Source organism: Bubalus bubalis, chromosome 6 (genome assembly GCF_019923935.1).
Source record: "Bubalus bubalis isolate 160015118507 breed Murrah chromosome 6, NDDB_SH_1, whole genome shotgun sequence".
In the NCBI taxonomy this organism is placed as follows: Eukaryota; Metazoa; Chordata; class Mammalia; order Artiodactyla; family Bovidae; genus Bubalus; species Bubalus bubalis.
Window position 1 is genome coordinate 663,968 of NC_059162.1, and position 21,572 is coordinate 685,539.

Here is a 21,572-nt window from a genome sequence, read left to right on the forward strand (position 1 = left end):
CAGTTGTTGAACGAATGAATGAATGAACAACAAAACTCTACTCATTTCAGTATGTTAACCCGACTAGATGACACCACGAAGTGGTCAGACACTTGCAATTATAGATAGGATCACTGTGAATCTGAGGTACAAAAATGCAGAATTGGTCACCTAACTTGCACTGGTAAACCCAATACCATGAGTAGCAGTGATTTTCCAAACTGATGAAGAAGTCTTGGTGACATCTGAAGAAATCAAAGTACACTCTTCCCTCAACTTACACAGTAATGTATGCGTGCATGTGTACTCAGTTGCCTCAGTTGTGTCTGACTCTTTGTAACCCTATGAACTAGAGCCCACCAGGTTCCTCTGTCCATGGAATTCTCCAGGCAAGAATACTGGAGTGGGTTGCTGTGCCCAAGATTCCAAGGGATCTTCCTGCATGTCCTGCAATGCAGGCTGAGCCATGGGGGAGGCCAATACAGTAATGGCATTTCTGAACAAACTGGTGTATAACAAAACCATGCCAAACAAAAAAGCAAATACACCTTCGTGCTCAGATTAAAATAGTCTGATTCTAGACTCAGAAAACCCACTCCAGTGTTCTTGCCTGGAGAATCCCAGGGACGGGGGAGTCTGGTGAGCTGCCGTCTATGGGGTCACACAGAGTTGGACACGACTGAAGTGACTTAGCAGCAGCAACAGCAGCAGCAGACTCAGAAAATGATGTGAAACAGGTTTTTTTTTTTTTAATCATTTGTGGGTCCTTCAAAAGTTACAGGTGAGAGGAATTGTTCTTTTTGCCTAGGATGGTCCCATGTACTGCAAGATGTTTAGTATCCTTGACCCCATTCACTAAATGCCAGGAGTGCCCTCTAATCATTGTGACAACTCCCAAACGTTCTCATGATTTCTAAAATGTCATATTGAGAACCACATATTGAGTTATACGCTTTTTGTTCCAAGTAACAGAGGAATTAAACCCATATAGACTTAATTAAAAAATATTTATTGGGTCCTGTAAATGATGGGTTCAAGACTACATCAACTTCAGGGAAGGCCTCATCCAGGATCTAATAGGTTAGTCACGACCTAAATTCTCCTATTTCTTATCCCTTAGCACATGCTCATCAGTACTCTTTCCTAAGTTTTGGTTCCACCCAGTATTCTCAGCAAAATGTCCTTGAGGCTTCATTCTGACCGGTCTCCATGCCTGAACCAATCATGTGGTTGAGAAGGATGGAAGTCCACTCCTGGAGCTGGAGGAGAGGTCAATCCTTATGTAAACCCCCTGGCTGACCTCAGGAAGAAGCAATGGTTTTCCAAAGGAAATTTGAGGGTATACTGCCTGCAGGAGAGGGACTAGATGCTAAACAGGAAACAGCAGCTACCCACAACTCCTGAAGAGTCTATCTCTGGGAATGCAGCCTGCAACTCAGCAGCTTAACAAATTCCCCAAGGGATTCTTTTGATTTCTAAAAGAGCTTTATTGAGACATAATTTACATACCATAAATTTCATGCATTTAAAATGCAGAATTCACTCTTTTAATATATTCACAGTTTTGCAAGTATCACATGATCAAACTTTAAAACATTTTCATCATCTCCAAAAGATACCTTGAACCCCTTTAGCAATCACTACTAAACCGCTCCACCTCCAGTCCTAGGCAATAACTAATTTCTTTCTCCCTTTAGACTTACCTATTTCAGATATTGCATTTGAATGGAATCACACAATATGTGGCCTTTTGTGTCTGGCTTCTTTCACTTAGCATTTCAGCACTTCATTCCTTGTTATGGCTGAATAATATTCCATTGTATGAATAGGCCACATTCTGTCTATATGTTCATCCATTAACAGACATTTGGGTTGTTCCCACTTTTTGGCTATTATGAATAATGCTGCTATGAATGTTCATATATTTTTGTGTGGGTGTATGTTTTTATTTCTCTTGGTTAGATATCCAGAAGTGAACTTACTGGGTCATATGGTAACTTCATGTTTGCCACCCTGAGGAACAAACTGTTTTCTAAAGTGATTGCATCATTTGACAATCCCATCAGTAACATGCAAGTGTTCTAATTTCTCTGTATCTTGCACAGTACTTATTGTGTTTCTCATCATAGCCATCCTTGTGAGTCTGAAGGTGGAAGCTTGATGTTTTGATATTCATTTCCCTAATGATTAATGATGTCCAGTAGCTTTGTATGTGCTTATTGACCATTTATATATCTTCTTCAGAGAAATGTAAGTTCAGACCCTTCACCCATTTAAAAAATGGATATGTTTACCATCTTATTATTGAGTTGTAGAAGTTCTTTATATATTCTGGATGCATGTCCTTTATTAGATATATGATGTGAAAATAATTTATCCCATCCTGTGAGCTATCTTTTTGTTTTCTTGATGGTGTTCTAGGAAGCATAAAGTTTTAAATTTTTTTTGAAATCCAACCTATCAAACTTCTGTCACTTGAACTTTTGGTGTTGTATAAGAAATCTCCAAGGGATCCTTATATATTCCAAAGTTTGAGAACCAAGGCCCCTGAAGGCATACTTTATTTTTATTTTTTCATCGATATATTTTAAATGTTTTATTGGGTTAGGCCCTGGTCCTAGAGTGGTAAATAAAACAGGGCTCCTGACATCATGGAATTTATGTCTACTGCTGCTGGTGCTAAGTTGCTTCAGTCTTGTCCGACTCTGTGTGACCCCATGGACTGCAGCCTACCAGGCTCCTCCGTCCATGGGATTTTTCAGGCAAGAGTACTGGAGTGGGTTGCCATTGCCTTCTCCATTATGTCTACAAGTATAGCTATATTATAAACAAATAAATAAATATATATATATAATAATTGGGATAAATTTTAAATTGTGGCTCTGAGAGAGAGCAGAGGTTAGAAAATGTTATTTAGATTGCTCAGGGAAGACATTTAAACTGAGATGTCAAGGGTAAAAAGAATTTGATGTAAAGAGTGAGGGAATAATACTCCACGTGGAACACACAATATATTTCCCAGTTTTGTTCTGACTAGCTTTATGTAAAGTGCTGTCTTGAAAAGATATTATAAGGACGTCCCTGGAGCTACAGGGGTAAAATATCCATCTTCCAATGCAGGGGACGCACATTTGATCCCTGGAGGGGGAACTAAGAGCCCACATGCCACTGGGCAACTAAGCCCATATGTCACAACTTGAGAAGCCTGTGCACCACAACTAGAGAAATCTGTGCACCACAATGAAGGCCCAGCACAGCCAAAAATAAAAGTAAATGAAATTCTATAAAAAAAAAAAAATTTCATATCATTGATGAGTCATCATAGGTAGATTCTTCATCCAGCATTTAAGATTCACTTGGATGAGGCCTCTCATTATCTTAGTTCAGAAGTCTTTGGGGAACCCCAAGTGAAATGGCTAATGAAACTGATTTGGAAGAAGAAAATTATTACATATCTTTTGTTTAAAAATTAATCCTTGCACAAAATCAATGTCTTGTTTTTCACATGACTGTAATCTATACAGTGATATATAGTGAAATAATATTTTTTCCATTTTGCTGTGTTTGACTGAATACTGCTAATAGCTCAATATTAGCTTTAGAAGAAGGAAAAAAATCTTGAGAGAGCAATTGAAAAAAATGCACTTTTTGGTAGCAGTTTCTATTCTTGAATGCACAGTAAGTTCTCAGTTTATGAGCTATGGGAGGAAACGCCTTTGTGATAAATAACATATTTGATAATGAGCAGCAGGAGAAAAAAACTGCTTTCAGTTGAAGAGTTCAAAATGAAATAGAGTAAGTTTGGGAAGGACATCTTTTGCATCATGGGTGGATACAGAGCTGAAAGAGCCATAACTGTTTTTGATTCTCATTGTCTCCATGCCAGTCTATGGCATATATTACCAGATCTTTCTTGAATGCCAACTTTCAAAAGGGTTTAGCTCTCTATAGCATTGAGGATTTACTTCCATTATCTCATTTCGTCTTTCTAACTCTACAGATAGGCAGGTGTGAGTAGGCCTATTTTATATATGAATAAGCTGAGAGCTGAGATTCGGGAAGGTTAAATGACTCTCAGGGTAACAGCGCTTAGCCAGTGCCTGAGTCAATGCAAATTAAAAAAATAAACGGGGATTTCAGAATAAAAGTCTAAAATACCCTCAAGAACAGACTGCTTTAAGGTCTTTCAAGCATCTGGCTTGCTGGTGACCTAGATTCTGTGTGGAATTTCAGCTTCCAGTTTTTGACCAAATAAAGCAGCTGTCCCATAGGAATATTCAGGCATCCATGTACCTTTTGTGTCCCTATTATTTCCTTTGTCCCTGAGGACAAGCTGGGTGTTTGGCAGGTGCTAGATAGTAAATTATCATTCTAAAATGGTAACTCAGTGGCCTAATATTAATAAGGAAGCAGCTCCCACAGTGCCAACTTGTAGACAAGGGAATAACTAATACATTTATCAAAGTGGATGGATTTCAGAGTTATTTGAATCCTGTTCTGGGCATAGCATCAGTTTTGCTGGAGTTTGGTGAACTGGGCTTTATAACTACTTACCTGATTCATTTGCTATCCCTTTCCTCTCCCTTTCGTTTCTTTCTTTTTCTTCCTTCTCTACCTTCATTTTTAAAGCAGTTCTATTGTATGCTTCAACTTTTTGTCTTTTTATTAAGACTGCTGCACAGAAAACGCATGAAGCTAGAAATGCTACAGAACATGGGAACTGAGGAAGGGGGGGAAACCACATATGAGAAGGAACTGTTTTGTCCCCTGAACCGGCAGCACCCTGGTCTGTGTATTGTAATTACTGCTCCCTGGCTTTGGCTCAGAGGTAGAGAGTAGCCACGAAAAGGTCTGTTTACATTCACCCTCCCACTCTCGGGAGTTGTGGGATCCTCAAAGGCTGGTTTCGCGGGTGGATTCACTGTGATATTCCCAGGGTGCGGGACAGTGCCTGGCACCAGGCAGATGCTCAGGCACGTTGGCTGGATGAATGAAAGGTGAGCAGGAAAGAAGATGCCAGGAGTCGTCCGCGGCGAGAATGGAGGAGGAGAATGGGACTGTGCGGAGCCTACGGGAAGAATCCGAAAGTATAAGTGCATTGCAGAGAGAATGGCAAAGGCGACGTCCTAACAGCTGGAACTGGGACGGAGGAACGGGATTCAGGGAAGGCCCGAGGAGGGACCACAAAGGTTTACGGGCCGAGAGGGTAGGGGCGAGACAAAGAGCAGCAGCTGAGGCCGACCGTGGGAAGAAATGGAAGAGTGGCCGGGAGGGAGGGCAAGCGCGAAAGGAAGGGGTGTGAGGGATGGGAAGCGGCGGCGCCGGGGCGGGCAGGGGCGGCGGCGCGCGGAGCCGGGCGGGGCCGTGCGGGGCGCGGGGGATTCGGAGGGCCCGCGGGCGGAGGGGCTCGGCACGGCGGAGAAGGGGCGGGCGGCGCTCGCGCCGCAAAGTTACTCGGTCTGTGTTCTGGCCGGGTACGCGTGCTGGCGGCCCGGCGGCGGGAGGAGCGAAGCGGGGCTCCGCGGGGTGAAACCCGAAACCTCCGGTCCCCGAGCGCGGCCGGGAGGAAGGAAGCTGCTGCCGCGGCGGCGACGGAGGCGGGGAGGCGGCTCGGGCCGACCCGGCCCTGAGCTGCCGCGGCGGCGGCCTCTGGGTGAGTACCCGCCGGGGCGCGGGCGGGAAGTGGGGCGCTGGCAGGGATGGAGCGGGGCCGAGTTCTTTGTGCCGTGCGGGAGGGCGCGGGGGTGCAGGCCAGACGGGGTCTCCGCGCCCCCTTCCCCCACGCCTCCCCGCCCCCACGGCGCTTTTTTTTTTTTTTTTTTTTTTATCTCCGCGCCCCTTGGAGGTAGGGAGTTATCTTCCTCGCGCACGCCGCTTTGCTTCGAGGACCCGGGGCTCTTTGTGGGAAGATCTTGAAGGCGCGCCCCTCTCCTGCGGCCAGGGGCTTCTGAGAGGCCCTTCCCACTAGCCCGCCTGGCTTCTGCCTCGCTGCCGGAAGCCCCTTTCTCAGACCCCCGGAAAGGGAGGACAGCGGTGCGGCCCCGTGCCCCCTGGGCCGACGGGATTGAAGGTCCCCCCCGGGACAGGTGTGCGGGGCGAAGCGGCCTCGACCCTTAGCCGAAATCCGTGAGGACCAGGTGAGCTGCATCCTCGGTCGGGGCTCTGGGCGCTGTCTCCCGAGCTGGACGGAAGATGCGCCCAGAAGTCGCCCGGCCCACCTGGGCGCCGCCGGGTAGGCGTCTCTGCTCTTCAGGTCTGCCCACGGAGATTCGGTTAGTTTGGGGGTACTTGGCCCGCCTTCTGGGCCAGAGCTTAGCCCTGGTCCAAACCTTTTGACAAAGGCATGTGGGATAAGAATGTCTACTGAATAACTGATGTTCTGGGGTCTGCTCTCGTAACCACACAGCGGTGCGTTATCAGTTTATCGCACATCTTTGAGACTGGTTTTGTTTTTTTTTTTTTATTGTACCTTTCATCCGTTTGTCAGTGCTTTCAAGAGCCCTGAAAGCACCTCCTCCCTGTGAAGGTGGTGTGGTTTTGGAGGGAAATGACTTTGGTTCCTTGATGTTGAGATATGTGTTTGAGGGGAGGCTCGAGGTGGTGGTGGTGGTGGAGTGAGCATCACTGTGCCCCCTCCGCATCCAGCCAACAGTGACTCAGCCCAGCGTCTTTTCCACCTGTGACCTGGACCCAGAAATGAGCTTTGGAGAGCTGCTGCATCGAAAAATATTAGATGGCTTTCCCTCATAATCCCTCGTGGCTACTGAGATGGGTGAGGAAAGGCATTTCCCAGGCCACCAGCAGAGAGAGATGGTGGGAAGTACCTCAGATCGCACAACTCTCTTTAACTGGAATTCAGCCACCCATTTCAGTCACTTCTTCCACAGTGCCTCTCTTTTCCTGTCTTAGACTACACTCGTTTTATACTTCTAAGATGCTTCCAAGCACTTTAATACACACTTTTAAATTTCATTCATGTAACAGCCCTCTGAAGTGTTATTCACAGCTTTTACAGGTGGGGAAACTGAGACTCAAGAAAAGTACTCTGCTCAGCAAGTAAGGAGCCAAGATTGTACTCAGGTCTTTTGACTTAGCAGTACTTTTCACATGGGCTCCAACACAGGTGGGTCCTTGAACTCAGGATTTTCCTTGCCCTACAACTCCACCACCTTGATGGGAAGAATAGGAACTTTTCACAAGGAGGCCTGCTTGGCATTTAGAAACTAAGTCCAAACCTCAAGTAGTCAAATCATTTTCTTTATGTTGCAGCCCTGTGCAGGGGGAGTCAGAAATGAGGCCTGGCCATGTGTTTAGAGGGTTGGAGTTGTTGCTTGGGTTCTGTGAAAGACAGAATGGGGTGAACTGGAGCTGATCTAAATGCCACCCAAAGGAGGTACAGTTCTGTGATGTAAGCTCTGCTGGGACTAGTCAGTAAGCCTGAGTGCAGAATGGCTATGTGGGGGCTGTGTGTAGAACATACCTTCTGTAAAGAGATAGCAGGTGTGACAAGGTTCTAGCACTTTGCTTAATCTGAAATGGGGGAGGCGGGGGGTGGAAAGTTGCAAATTTTTAAGGAAGAAGCTCCATGTTTTTAAAATTGGCAACTAATTCAAAACAGTTTTCAAAATATGCTGGGCAACCAAATCATGTGTGTAGGTTCGTTGTAGCCTGCAGACTGCCAGCTTGCAACCTTAGGAAGTACTTGCTGTCATTCTGAGAAGCAATAAAGCATAACTGGAGGGCAGAAGTGATGTTTTCTTACTGTTTTTCTTTGAGATCAACAAACATCAACAAAGTTGGAGGTAGTGCTACCTGGAATTTGGAGTAAGGATTGACTTTATGACTCAATACTTCATTCATTTAGCCAGTACTAGTACTGATCTCCTCTGTGATTCTAGTCCTGCACCAAGAGAGTACTTTCAACTAGTTTTTGTTAGCCAGTTTAACAAATCTGGAAATAGAGGTGAATATGAATGCATAATATATAGTTTATTGATATTATATTATAAAACATGATAAAGTACTATTTGCATTTCCAACTTTAGGACCAACCTTAGTATTTTGGATATGCCTTTAAAAATACATAAATGGGGATCATATATAATTATATGCTCCATGACTTAATTTTTTGACTTAATAATCAGACTTGGTTGTCTTCTAATGCCAATAACATAGATATACTTCATTCTTTTTAATGGCTACATAGTATTTTATAGTATAGATTCACCAGAATTCATTTAAACATTTTCCTATTGAGGGGCTTTGAGATTTTTTTTCCAGCTTCATCTATTATCAATGCTATAGTAAACATATTGAATGGTTTGCCTTGGAAATGAACAGAGATCATTCTGTCCTATGCGATATTGTTCTTTACAGCATCGGACTTTACTTCTATCACCAGTCACATCCACAACTGGGCGTTGTTTTGCTTTGGCTGTGTCTCTTTACTTTCTGGAGTTATTTCTCCACTCTTCTCCAGTAGCATATTGGGCACCTACTGACCTGGGGAGTTCATCTTTCAGCGTCATATCTTTTTGCCTTTTCATACTATTCATGGAGTTCTCAAGGCAAGAATACTGAACTGGTTTGCCATTTCAGTCCCTTCTCCAGTGGACCACATTTTGGTCTTCATGACCCAGATCTTCACATTACTAAAAGATCTTTGGGACCCAGATAACCACAATGGCATGATCACTCACCTAGCACCAGAAATCCTGGAATGCAAAGTCAAGTGGGCCTAAGGAAGCATCACTAGGAACAAAGATAGTGGAATTCTGGTAGAGCTATTTCAGATCCTAAAAGATGATGGTATGAAAGTGCTGTACTTAATATGACAGCAAAATTGGAAAACTCAGCAGTGGCCACAGGACTGCAAAAGGTCAGTTTTCATTCCAATCCCAAAGAAAGGCAATGCCAAAGAATGCTCAAACTATAGCACAGTTGCACTCATCTCACACGCTAGCAAAGTAATGCTCATAATTCTCCAAGCCAGACTTCAACAGTATGTGAACCATGAACTTCCAGATGTTCAAGCTGGATTTAGAAAAGGCAGAGGAACCAGAGGTCAAATTGCCAACATCTGTTGGATCATAGAAAAAGCAAGAGAGTTCCAGAAAAGCATCTACTTCTGCTTTATTGACTATGCAAAAGCCTTTGACTGTGTGGGTCACGACAAACTGTGGAAAATTCTAAAAGAGATGAGAATACCAGACCACCCGACCTGCCTCCTGAGAAACCTGTATGCAGGTCAAGAAGCAACAGTTAGGACTGGACATGGAACAACAGACTGGTTCCAAATCAGGAAAGGAGTACATCAAGGCTGTATATTGTCACCCTGCTTATTTAACTTCTATGCAGAATACATCATGTGAAATGCTGGGTTGGATGAAGCACAAGCTGGAGTCAAGATGGCCAGAAGAAATATCAATAACCTCAGATATGCAAATGACACCACCCTTATGGCAGAAAGTGAAGAAGAACTAAAGAGCCTCTTGATGAAAGTGAAAGAGGAGAGTGAAAAAGTTGGCTTAAAACTCAGCATTCAGAAAACTAAGATCATGGCATCTGGTCCCATCACTTCATGGCAAATAGGTGGGGAAACAAAGGAAACAGTGAGAGACTTTATTTTGGGGGGCTCCAAAATCACTGCAGATGGCGACTGCAGCCATGCAATTAAAAGACTCTCACTACTTGGAAGAAAAGCTATAATCAACCTATACAGTATTAAAAGGCAGCGACATTACTTTGCTAACAAAGGTCTGTCTAGTCAAAGCTATAGTTTTTCAAGTAGTCATGTATGGATGTGAGAGTTGGACTATAAAGAAAGCTGAGTGCCAAAAAATTGATGCTTTTGAACTGTGGTGCTGGAGAAGACCCTTGAGAGTCCCTTGGACTGCAAGGAGATCCAACCAGTCCATTCCAAAGGAGATCAGTCCTTAGAAGGACTGATGTTGAAGCTGAAACTCCAATACTTTGGCCACCTGATGCGGAGAGCTGACTCATTTGAAAAGACCCTGATGCTGGGAAAGATTGAAAGAAAAAGAAGCGGGTGACAGATGATGAGATGGTTGGATGATATCACTGTCTCGATGGACATGAGTTTGAGCAAGCTCCAAGAGCTGGTGATGGACAGGAAAGCCTGGTGTGCTGCAGTCCATGCGGTCGCAAAGAATCGGACACGACTGAGTGACTGAACTGATAGTGAACATGCTTATACGTAAGTCTCTGTGTCTGTAGAGTGTTTCTGGATAAAAGTTATTCTTAGAAGTGAAGTTGTTGGGTCAAAGGAAATGTATATTTTAAACATTTATTTAAGCAGAATTCCTTTTGTTTATTGGGATCTGGGGATTATGCAGAAAAAGAGATTGAGTTTATTTAATTACCTAGGTTTACTTGTTTGGAGATAGATGTATACATAAGGTGTAGGTAGTATTCAAAGGCTATAAATGGTAATACCTCCCTTCTACTCTAGCCTTATAGTTTCCTTTTTTGGTACAACTAATTTTCCACTTTTTTTGTGTTCTTCTACACACATGCATTTATAGGTAAATAAAATACTCAATTTTATTTTCAATTTTCTTCCCCTAAAAAAATTATTATAGTAACATACTAAATACCCCATTCTGCTTATAGAATTTTAAAAATTTAATGTATATCTTGGAGACTATCCATATCAAAGTTGTGTGCACTTTAAATGCTGATAGATTCTTCTAAGTCCACTCTTATAAAACACATTAATGGATTTATACTTCTTCCGATCCCTTAACAATTTTTCCATTGAATTGTTGGTGATTTCATCAATTTGTGAGGGTCTTTTAAATGTTAATCCTTTTCTTGTTAATAAATCAAGTATCTTGCCTTTTTTGTCTTCCCAGATTTGCTTATTGTACCTTTGGTTGTTTAATGTTTATGAGTTAGTGTTCAGAGAAGGCAATGGCAGCCCACTCCAGTACTCTTGCCTGGAAAATCCCATGGACAGAGGAGCCTGGTGGGCTGCAGTCCCTGGTGTCGCTAAGAGTCGGATGCGACTGAGTGACTTCACTTTCACTTTTCACTTTCATGCAATGGAAAAGGAAATGGCAACCCCCTCCAGTGTTCTTGCCTGAAGAATCCCAGGGACGGGGGAGCCTGGTGGGCTGCTGTCTATGGGGTCGCATGGAGTTGGACACGACTGAAGTGACTTAGCAGCAGCAGCATGAGTTAGTGTTGGTTGCTCAGTCGTGTCTGACTCTTTGTCACCCCATGGACTGTAGCCCACCAGCCTCCTCTGTCCATGGGATTTTTCAGGCAAGAATACTGGAGTGGGTTGCCATTTCCTTCTCCAATGTTTATGTGGTTAAGTCTATAAGACTTTTCACTATGGCTTCAAGTTTTCTGTCATTTAGGAAGCCTTCTCCTATCTGAAAATTAATTTTTCCTAAATTCTCTCTTTCATCTCCATTTCCTTTGCATTTTCCATCTAAAATTATTGAAAATTATTGTATCTTTTACTTTTCTTCAGTGTCTTTCCTTTCTGACACCAGGGAGGTCAAGGTTTGAATTTGAGATCAAGGTTAAAGGTCAAGGTTTGCTGGTGAGCCTCTTTAGCTAATGTAGCATGTCTGTGAGAAACTCACGTCACCTCTTTGGGCCTTCCAGTCCATCATCTGTAAAATAACACATTAGAATGAGTTACTGCCAAAGCTTCTTTCAGCTCTCAAGTGTTGGAGATGAGTGAACCTGATCCCTTCTTGACACCTGTTACCACAACCTCGGTCCAAGCCTTTATCTCTCACTAGGGATATAGCAGTAACCTCAGACTGCTGTCTCAGCCTCCATGCATGGGCCCTATAGTCCGTTCTTCACCCAGCAGCAGAATAACCCTTCTAAAACATGAATCAGATGCATCATTCCAGGGGCCTCTGTTCCCACATGGAATCTCATCCACACTCCTTACCATGACCCACAGTGCCCTGTGTAATCTGGCCCCTTGCCGTTTCCACAGTCTGCCTCTTCCCTCACTCCTCTCCAGCTTCCTTGCTATTCCTCAAGCATTCCGAGCTCATTCTGACTCACTGCCTTTGCAAGGGCTCTTCCCGTGACCTGAAATTCCCTTCCATCATTTTTTGGCCTCTGCTCAAAACCTTAGCTCTTTGGAGAGACTTTGCTGACTCCTCACTCCCAGCTCACCTACCGTTACTCCATTTTGCTTTTCCTTATAGCACCCACCACTCTTTGTAATTATTTTGTGTATTTTTTTATATTTTTATTTTTTTATCAAGTTATTTTTTTCTTTTCATATTTTTCCAGATTGATTGAGATATAATTGACATATAGCATAGTACGAGTTTAAGGTATACAGCATAATGATTTGACTTGCATGTGTCATGAAATGATTATCATAATAAGTTTAGTGAATGTCCATCATCTCATACAGATTCAAAATTAAAGAAATGGAACAATTTTTTTCCTTGTGCTGAGAACTCAGAATTTACTCTGGACAATTTTCATATATAACATATGGCCATGTTAATTATACTTATTATGTTGGACATTACATCCCTAGTATTTATTAACATTATAACTGGGAATTTCTACTATTGATGATTTGTTTGTTTGCTGTCTGTGTCCCCTGTTCCCTGAATGTAAGCTCCAGGAGAGGAGAGATTTTTGGCATCTTTCTGGGGGCTATGTGCAGCTGCAAAGTGGAGCTTAGCTCTCAATAGGCATGCAGTAAACGGTTTTTCAAGGTGGCTGAGTGAGGAATGAGACGGGGAAGTTAGGAGTGTCTCAGAACAAGTGGCGGTGAGGTGAGGGAGGGAAGGGGCCTCCTCTGTTCCGCAGGGGCACCTGTCTCAGATACGGTCATCAGAAAAATATATTCAGAAGGAATACCATTTTAAGCCATAATCTCAGTTTTAGCATTATGAGCTTACTTTGCTGGGCTTTTAAGATCTTCATGACCCAGATAATCACTATGGTGTGATCACTGTCCTAGAGCCAGACATCCTGGAATGTGAAGTCAAATGGGCCTTAGGAAGCATCACTATGAACAAAGCTAGTGGAGGTGATCGAATTCCAGTTGAACTGTTTCAAATCCTGAAAGATGATGCTGTGAAAGTGCTGCACTCAATATGCCAGCAAATTTGGAAAACTCAGCAGTGGCCACAGGACTGGAAAAGGTCAGTTTTCATTCAAATCCCAAAGAAAGGCAATGCCAAAGAATGCTCAAACGACCGCACAATTGCACTCATCTGACACGCTAGTAAAGTAATGCTCAAAATTCTCCAAGCCAGGCTTAAGCAATACGTACACTGTGAACTTCCAGATGCTCAAGCTGGTTTTAGAAAAGGCAGAGGAACCAGAGATTGAATTGCCAATGAAAAGGAAAGATATAAACATCTGAATGCAGAGTTCCAAAGAATAGCAAGAAGAGATAAGAAAGCCTTCTTCAGCGATCAGTGCAAAGAAATAGAGGAAAACAACAGAATGGAAAAGACTAGGGATCTCTTCAAGAAAATCAGAGATACCAAGGGAACATTTCATGCAAAGATGGGCTCGATAAGGACAGAAATGGCATGGACCTAACAGAAGCAGAAGATATTAAGAAGACATGGCAAGAATACACAGAAGAACTGTACAAAAAAGATCTTCATGACCCAGATAATCACGATGGTGTGATCACTGACCTAGAGCCAGACATCCTGGAATGTGAAGTCAAATGGGCCTTAGAAAGCATCACTACGAACAAAGCTAGTGGAGGTGATAGAATTCCAGTTGAGCTATTCCAAATCCTGAAAGATGATGCTGTGAAAGTGCTGCACTCAATATGCCAGCAAATTTGGAAAACTCGGCAGTGGACTGGAAAAGGTCAGTTTCATTCCAATCCCAAAGAAAGGCAATGCCAAAGAATGCTCAAACGACCGCACAATTGCACTCATCTCACACGCTAGCAAAGTAATGCTCAGAATTCTCCAAGCTAGGCTTCAGCAATATGTGAACTGTAAACTTTCAGATGTTCAAGCTGGTTTTAGAAAAGGCAGAGGAACCAGAGATCAAATTGCCAACATCTGCTGGATCATGGAAAAAGCAAGAGAGTTCCAGAAAAACATCTATTTCTGCTTTATTGACTATGCCAAAGCCTTTGACTGTGTGGATCACAATAACCTGTGGAAAATTCTGAAAGAGATGGGAATACCGGACTACCTGATCTGCCTCTTGAGAAATCTGTATGCAGGTCAGGAAGCAATAGTTAGAACTGGACATGGAACAACAGACTGGTTCCAAATAGGAAAAGGAGTTCGTCAAGGCTGTATAATGTCACCCTGTTTATTTAACCGATATGCAGAGTACATCATGAGAAACACTGGACTGGAAGAAGCACAAGCTGGAATCAAGATTGCCGGGAGAAATATCAATAACCTCAGATATGCAGATGACACCACCCTTATGGCAGAAAGTGAAGAAGAACTAAAAAGCCTCTTGATGAAAGTGAAAGTGGAGAGTGAAAAAGTTGGCTTAAAGCTCAACATTCAGAAAACAAAGATCATGGCATCCGGTCCCATCACTTCATGGGAGATAGATGGGGAAACAGTGGAAACAATGTCAGACTTTATTTTTCTGGGCTCCAAAATCACTACAGATGGTGACTGCAGCCATGAAATTAAAAGACGCTTACTCCTTGGAAGGAAAGTTATGACCAACCTAGACAGCATATTCAAAAGCAGAGACATTGCTTTGCCAACAAAGTTTTGTGTAGTCAAGGCTATGGTTTTTCCTGTGGTCATGTATGGATGTGAGAGTTGGACTGTGAAGAAGGCTGAGTGCCCAAGAATTGATGTTTTTGAACTGTGGTGTTGGAGAAGACTCTTGAGAGTCCCTTGGACTGCAAGGACATCCAACCAGTCCATTCTGAAGGAGCTCAGCCCTGGGATTTCTTTGGAAGGAATGATGCTAAAGCTGAAACTCCAGTACTTTGGCCGCCTCATGCGAAGAGTTGACTCATTGGAAAAGACTCTGATGCTGGGAGGGATTGGGGGCAGGAGGAGAAGGCGACAACAGAGGATGAGATGGCTGGATGGCATCACTGACTCGAAGGACGTGAGTCTGAGTGAACTCCGGGAGTTGGTGATGGACAGGGAGGCCTGGTGTGCTGTGATTCATGGGATCACAAAGAGTCGGACACAACTGAGCGACTGATCTGATCTGATCTGATCTGTTGGATCATGGGAAAAGCAAGAGAGTTCCAGAAAAACATCTATTTCTGCTTTATTGACTATGCCAATGCCTTTGACTATGTGGATCACAATAAACTGTGGAAAATTCTCAAAGAGATGGGAATATCAGACCCCCTGACCTGCCTCTTGAGAAACCTGTATGCAGGTCAGGAAGCAACAGTTAGAACTGGACATGGAACAACAGACTGGTTCCAAATTGGGAAAGGAGTACGTCAAGGCTGTATATTGTCACCTGCTTATTTAACTTATATGCAGAGTACATCATGAGAAATGCTGGGCTGGAGGAAGCACAAGCTGGAATCAAGATTGCCAAGAGAAATATCAGAAACCTCAGATATGCAGATGACACCACCCTTATGGCAGAAAGTGAAGAAGAACTAAAGAGCCTCTTGATGAAAGTGAAAGAGGAGAGTGAAAAAGTTGGCTTAAAGCTCAACATTCAGAAAACTAAGATCATGGCATCCGGTCCCATCACTTTGTGGCAAATAGATGGGGAAACAGTGGAAACAATGTCAGACTTTATTTTTCTGGGCTCCAAAATCACTGCAGATGGTGATTGCAGCCATACCTGTGGTGGATTCATTTTGATATTTGGCAAAACTAATACAATTTTGTAAAGTTTAAAAATTAAAAAAAATTTTTTTTAAAGGAAAAAAAAAAAGAAAAGACACTTACTCCTTGGAAGGAAAGTTATGACCAACCTAGACAGCATATTGAAAAGCAGAGACATTACTTTGTCGACAAAGGTCTGTCTAGTCAAGGCTGTGGTTTTTCCAGTGGTCATGTATGTATGTGAGAGTTGGATTATAAAGAAAGGTGAGCGCTGAAGAATTGGTGCTTTTGAACTATGGTGTTGGAGAAAACTCTTCAGTCCCTTCGACTGCAAGGAGATCCAACCAGTCCATCCTAAAGGAAATCAGTCCTGAATATTCATTGGAAGGACTGCTGCTGAAGCTGAAACCCCAATACTTTGGCCACCTGATGCGAAGAGCTGACTCATTTGAAAACCCTGATTCTGGGAAGGATTGAGGGCAGGAGGAGAAGGGGACGACAGAGGATGAGATCATTGGATGGCGTCATCGACTCAATGGACATAGGTTTGGGTGAACTCTGGGAGTTGGTGATGGACAGGGAGGCCTGGTGTGCTGCAGTTCATGGGGTCACAAAGAGTCAGACACAACTGAGAGACTGAACTGAACTGGAATGAGGATAATGAGTAAAATAATAAAGGGTAAAACCAAGTAGCATAGTAATCATTAGTTATCTTGTGACAGAAGTAATCAACTCAGCCTTATTCTCAACATAGCTTCTGTCTATTGTCTTCTTGGAGCATGTATGTAAATTTGTTTATGGAGGGAGTTTTATTTTTCTTGATCTGTTCGTTTACTGTACGTAGGAACGAGTAGAATGAACCCAATTACTCCTATAGAACAGGCTTTCTTAACCTCAGCACCACTGACATATTAGGCTGGATAATTCTTTGTTGGGGGCGAGCAAGAGGCTTTCCCAGTGCATTATGGGATGTTTAGCAGCATCCTTGGCCTTAGATGCCAGTAGCATCCCCTGAGATGTGACAACCAAAGACGTTTCCAGAAATTGCCCAATATCTCTTGAAGTGGAAGTGGAGGCAAAATCAGCCCTCCTTGAGAACCACTCTTGTAAAATATGGGGGTAGTAACTGAGTTTGATTATTATCTAATTAGACATTTTCAGACCCTCCCAGCCATCCTGATTCTATCTTTAGCTTTAAAAGATGAGATTTGCTCTTTGAGGGAAGGGGTTGTGGCCTGGAATATCAGTTCCCCTCACCACAGATGTAGGTAAATTAAAATTGCATGGTTTTCAGCCAGCTGGTCACCTGGGTGCCTGAGAGCCCGACTCAGCTGGAGCTGAGCCTTAGTGGTCGCCAAGCAGCGGAGCTCTTGGCTGAGCCTTCATGCTGAGCTGTCAGCCCTGAGCCCCCAGAGGAGTAGACGTGTTTCCATTTCTCAGTCTTTCTCAACAGACTTTCTCTCCTCTCTTTTATTCACTTAGTGGTCAAATGAAACCTCTTTGGTTTTAATTAAAATTTGAATGGGAAAAGGAGAATTGAGTTTTCTTTTCATGTCCTAAGTAGCTTTCTTAAACATTTTTTAAGTTTATCTCCTGACACTCCACTAGCTGCTTTCACACGTTACTTCATATATTCTCCTTGGTAATCATATGAAGTTGGTTAATTCCACTGTTTTGATCTTTTTGGAGAAACTGAGGCTCAGAGAGTTAGGAGATAGCATGTAGTCACATGAAATTCAAACCGAGGTTTAGTTAAGATTCTGAAAAACATGTTCTTTCTATTGAATATCAGATCAAAATGGATATTACTATGAGTTGGGGAGACATAAAATCCCACATTCAAAGTACTGTTGGGAATTCAAAGGGGAAACTGAGGAGGAATTTATAATCCATCTGCAAGGGAAAGCATACTCACCTAAAATAAAAAATTTTTGCTAAGACAGGCATGTCTGAAAAGATAATATTAAAGAACTAGATGTAAAGGGTGATCAGGGTCATTGTGAGGATGAGATGTTCCAGAAAGGCTTCTTGAGACTTTTGCAGCTAAGGTAGATGTAAGCACCTTCAGATGTTATTCGTATAAATGTCAGCAAGGGCTTATGATAGTGATCACCAAGCTCTGCCAGGCTGTGTGGATCCACCTGTGCTTTTGGTACCACTTCAGTTGGAAAAAAGAAAATGCTTAATTGCAGAGAGCTCATGTGAATCGATAACAGTGTAAAAGATGAATTCAAATTTTATTGACCACAATAGCATATTTATTGTGAAGAATTTACTATTGAAGAATAATAGTTCACATATGTGTGCAACATCATTTATTTGGTCTACAGACAGTAACGGCCACCCAGAGTATGGGAATGCATGACTTAGATAATGTGTGATAGGATAGTGTATAGAGGAAATAAAAATAAGAGGGAAGCAAGGTAACCAAGAAATAATCTCTGCCTTGCTATGCAGATCTGTGCAAATATCATCTGCAAATATAGCTATAGTCTCTTCAAGAAATTCATGTTTTTTAGATTTAGGCTTTTGGAAAATTCTAATATAAGTCGTTCAGTATGTAACATTTATCTGCACTTTTCTATTTGTCTTTCTGGTGGCATAAAATCCAATAGTACTTGACAATCTTTTTTAAAAATTCAGCAGTTTCCCTTTTATCATTTAAAAAAATATTAAAGTTAAATGGAAAGCTCTGAGCTATTTCAAGGGCCTTTGTTTTTCTTAGTCATTTGGGCCATATAAATACAATTAGCATATCACTTATCTGGCAAAGTGCTAAGAAGTAGAAAATCTACCTTCCCAAAGGTGCAGAAAGGAATGGCATCTGTCTGACAGAAGCCATAGCTGGAGAACTTTGCACTGAAGCCCTTCCTCAGTATATCAGCTTCTACTTTACATAGACCTTTAATAAGCTTGACAAGAAAAGCTACAGGTGAATATTCTTTGTATAGGGAAAAGGGTAGCCAAAGTTTGAATAAATTACAGAGAAAGTTTCAAAAGGAAACAGAATATGCAAGGCACACTTGGTACTGAGTTGACCAAAAAGTTCATTCTAGGGGACTTCCCTGGTGGTCCAGTCATTAAGAATCCATCTTGCAATGAAGGGTCACAAATTGGAACCATGGTCGGGAACTAAGAACGCTCATGGCAGCTAAGCCCTCGTGCCACAAGTAGAGAATCTGTGTGCCACAGCGAAGATCCCATGTGCCAAAACTAAGACCCGACTCAGCCAAATAAGTTTGTTGCTGTTCAGTTGTTCAGTCTTGTGACTTTTTGTGACCCCGTGGACTGCAGCACGCCAGGCTTCCTTGTCCTTTACCATCTCCCAAAGTTTGCTCAGACTCATGTCCATTGAATTGACAATGCCATCCAACCATCTCCTCCATCACCCTCTTCTGCCCTCAATCTTTCACAGCATCAGGGTCTTTTTCAAAGAGGTGGATCTTTGTATCAGGTGGCCAAAGTATTGGAGCTTCAGCTTCAGCATCAGTCCTTCCAATGAATATTCAGGACTGATTTCCTTTAAGGTTGACTGGTTTGATTTCCTTGAAGTCCAAGAGACTGTTAAGAGTCTTCTCCTTCTCCGACACCACAGTTCGAAAGCATCAAGTCTTTGGTGCTCAGCCTTCTTTATGGTCCAACTCTCACATCCAGACATGACTACTGGAGAAACCATAGCTTTGGCTGTATGGATCTTTGTTGGCAGAGTGATGTCTCTGCTTTTTAATATGCTGTATAGGTTTATCATAGCTTTTCTTCCAAGGAGCAAGCAGCTTTTAATATCATGGCTACAGTCACCATCCGCAGTAATTTTTAGAGCCCCCCAAAATAAAGTCTGTCATTGTCTCCGTTGTTTCTCCATCTATTTGCCATGAAGTGATGAGACTGGATGCCATGATCTTAGTTTTCTGAATGTTGAGTTTTAAGCCAACTTTCTCACTCTCTTCTTTCACTTTCATCAAGAGGCTTTTTAGTTCTTCTTTACTTTCTGCCATAAGGGTGGTGTCATCTGCATATCTGAGGCTATTGATATTTCTCTTGGCAATCTTGATTCCAGCCTGTGCTTCATCCAGTCCAGCATTTCTCATGATGTACTCTGCATATAAGTTAAATAAGCAGGGTGACAATATACAGCCTTGACATACTCCTTTCCTGATTTGAAACTAGTCTATTGTTCCATGTCCAGTTCTAACTGTTGCTTCTTGACTTGCATTCAGATTTCTCAGGAGGCAGGTCAGGTGGTCTGGTATTCCCATCTCTTGAAGAATTTTCCACAGTTTGTTGTGGTCCACACAGTCAAAGGCTTTGGCATAGTCAATAAACAGAAGTAGATGTTTTTCTGGAACTCTCTTGCTTTTTCGATGATCCAAAGGATGTTGGCAATTTGATCTCTGGTTCCTCTGCCTTTTCTAAATCCAGCTTGAACATCTAGAGGTTCACGGTTCATGTACAGCCTTGATGTGCTCCTTTCCCAATTTTGAACCAGTTAATTGTTCCACGTCCTGTTGTGATTGTTGCTTCTTGACCTGCATACAGTTTTCTTAGAATGTAGATAAGGTGGTCTGGTATTCCCATGTCTTTAAACCAAATAAATAAATTGATTAAGAGAGTTTTTTTGTTTTTTTTTTTAAGTTCAGGTTTTTCTATAAGATGTTTTTTAAAAAAACCTGAACAGACTTTTTGGCCTACCCAATATAAAAAGAAATCACATTGCCCTTACCCAGCTTGAGGGAATCACTGTGTTTTCAATCATGTAATAAAGACTCACAGGGATAACCCCCTAGCTGAGTAACTGGGAAGCTGAGCAGTCTTCTTTAAAATTCCTAAAGAGAGCATTCCATTAGCACTGAAATCTGAGGTCAGAATTCCATTTATCTTGGTATTTAATGACCTTGAGTCATCATGAAAATCATTATGATCTGTATACCTTATTTTCAAATACAGGAAGATGTGTGATAGATTTTCATGAATTTTGCCTAAAGGTTTGAAACAGAGGTTTGACATTTTAAGGTGATAAAACCCCACCAACTCATAAAACTCGTGTTTCTAGAATGAGGCATTTCCAAGGATCAGCTTGGGTTTTGGTGCATTTTTGAAGGGGAAATTGTTACTGGAGGTCCTGTCTCTCTCGCTCTTTGTGTGTGTGTGTGTGTGTGTGTGTTTTAAAAAATTGAAGTAAAGCTGATTTACAATATTGTGTTAGTTTCAGGCATATAGCAAAGTGGTTCAGTTATACAGACATGTTTTGCATCTTCCCTGCAAAAAGTTGTCGAGATGCTCAGAGAAGTGGTAGTCCGTTGGTGAGAGATCAGGTGAATATGGTGAATGAGGCAAAAGTTCCTAGCCCAGTTCATTCAACTTTGGAGTGTTGGTTGTGAGACCTGCAGTCGGGCGTTGTGGGGAAGGACGGGCCCTCCCTGTGGACCAGCGCTGGCTGCAGGCGTTGCAGTTTTTGGTGCATCTCATCAATTTGCTGAACAGATGTCATGGTTTCTCTGAGATCAGAAAGTTGTAGTAGATCAGATGGGCAGCAGACTACTGAACAGTGACCATGACCTTTTTTAGGTGCAACTTTGGCTTTGGGAAGTGCTTTGGAGCTTCTTAGTTCAATCACTGAGCTGGTTGTTGTATACAATCCACTTTTCATCGCACATCACAATCCAGTAGAGAAATGGTTCATTGTTGTGTAGAATAAGAGAAGACAACCCTTCAAAAATGACAGTTTTTTTGATTTGAGGTCCATGCCCCTCCTCATTTGAGGAGGGCATGGTAATCCACTCCAGTATTCTTGCCCTGGAGAATCCCATGGACAGAGGAGCCTGGCAG

The 21,572-nt window shown here is 42.5% G+C and overlaps 1 protein-coding gene across 10 annotated transcripts in view; it reads left to right on the forward strand.

Annotated features, from left to right (window-relative positions):
- Positions 1-4,704: 4,704 nt before the first annotated feature.
- Positions 4,705-21,572, forward strand: part of GPR161 (G protein-coupled receptor 161) — a 65,400-nt gene continuing 48,532 nt past the window's right edge. For 4 of the 10 annotated variants that reach the window (XM_044944074.1, XM_044944075.1, XM_025287417.3 and 1 more), the window contains exon 1: positions 5,351-5,632. The gene's annotated coding sequence lies outside the window, so the exon portion shown is untranslated. The other 6 variants (XM_025287411.3, XM_044944077.2, XR_326938.3 and 3 more) reach the window with 4 other exon arrangements.